Below are 1,538 nucleotides of genomic sequence, written 5' to 3'. Positions count from 1 at the left end.
AAAAAAAATCAATAGACTATTTAGACACCAGATTAGGTTTAGCTGAAAAGAAAATTAGTGAACTGCATAATAGGTCAAAAGAAAATATCTAAACTAAAGCAGAAAAAGACAAAAAGTCTGGAAAACTCATAAAAGGTATTGGTGGTATATGGGATATGGAGGATGGACATATTAATATACATATAATTCTGGATGGAAAGAAGAAAATGGCAGACACAATATTTGAAGATATAATGGCTAATAATTTTCTAAAATTAATGAACAACATCAAGTCACAGACTTAAGAGGTACTATCAACTAAGCAGGATAAGAACAAAGAAACCACACCTAGGAAAATCACAGTAAAACTGCTGAAAACCAAAGGCTTTGGAAAACTTTCAAAATTAGCCAGAAGAAGGAGTAAACATTATCTTCAAAGGAGCAACAGTAAGACTGACAGCTGACTTCCTAAAGAAACAGTGTAGGCCAGAACACAATGGATGATATCTTTAAAGTGATGAAATAAAATTGCTGCCAACCTAGAATTCTATGCCCAGTAAAAACAGCCTTCAAAAATGAAGGTAAAATAAAAATATTTTCAGAGCAAAGCTGAGAGAATTAATCACCAACAGATAGGCAGAACAAAAATTATCCCCCACTTGGAAGCTCAGAGATACAAGAATAAAGAACAAAGAAAAGAATAAATCTAAATAAATACTGACTGTAGAAGAATTAACAATGTTTTGTAGAGTATATAATACAGAGAAATTTAAAATACATGATACTGAGAGTTCATAAGTTGGCAGTGTAAACAGAATTAAGTTAAAGTATTCATTTGTATTAGACTTTAGTTCATCAGGGATACATGTTCATCTGTAGAGTAACTACTAGAAGAACTATAAACAGAGTCTATAACAAGCTAGTAGAGAGTGTGGGAATAAATAGAATAATAATAGTGTGCCAATGGACTTATGTTCTTATTTACAATGCAACACTATCAATATTGTGAATGAGGTGTGCAGAAGAGGCAGAGGCTATATGGGGACTTAGAGACACACTGAAATAATTTTTGCCTGATTTCCCTAGATAATTAAAGTTGTCTATAACAGGTATAAACCAAAACCAAACCCACTGTCATTGAGTCAAATGTGACTCATAGCGACTCTATAGCAGGTGATTTTCTTTAAAATGTTTACATGACTTAGACTGGCCTATATTACCAAGAGAAGTGCAAGAGATCATACAAGAGATTACAAACTGTTAACACCCATCAAAAGCATCTGCTCCTATTCCCAGAGATTCCAATTCATGGAGTCAGTTAGGATCCAGGAAGCTGTGTTTTTAACAAACACTCCCAAGGCATTCTGATACACGTAGTTCTCAGAACACTTTGAGAAACACTGATACATATATTGTGTAAGAAGGGCTGCAGAAAGCAAGTCTTGTCTGTCGCTTCATAATGTACTATCTTCCTCTCCTGTAGTTTATACTACTACATTAAGCATTTTTATTATCACTTCATAAGGGCTCTTTCAAAGAGCTCTTATAATCTAGAAAGG

General features: G+C 33.7%; 1 protein-coding gene across 1 annotated transcript in view; it reads right to left on the bottom strand.

The window, feature by feature from the left end:
• Nucleotides 1-1,538, bottom strand: part of ABHD12B (abhydrolase domain containing 12B) — a 39,213-nt gene that overhangs the window by 13,405 nt on the left and 24,270 nt on the right. The window lies entirely within an intron of this gene.

This window comes from Trichechus manatus, unplaced genomic scaffold (genome assembly GCF_000243295.1).
Source record: "Trichechus manatus latirostris isolate Lorelei unplaced genomic scaffold, TriManLat1.0 scaffold00010, whole genome shotgun sequence".
Taxonomy (NCBI): domain Eukaryota; kingdom Metazoa; phylum Chordata; class Mammalia; order Sirenia; family Trichechidae; genus Trichechus; species Trichechus manatus.
This window is presented reverse-complemented; position numbering and strand designations above follow the sequence as displayed.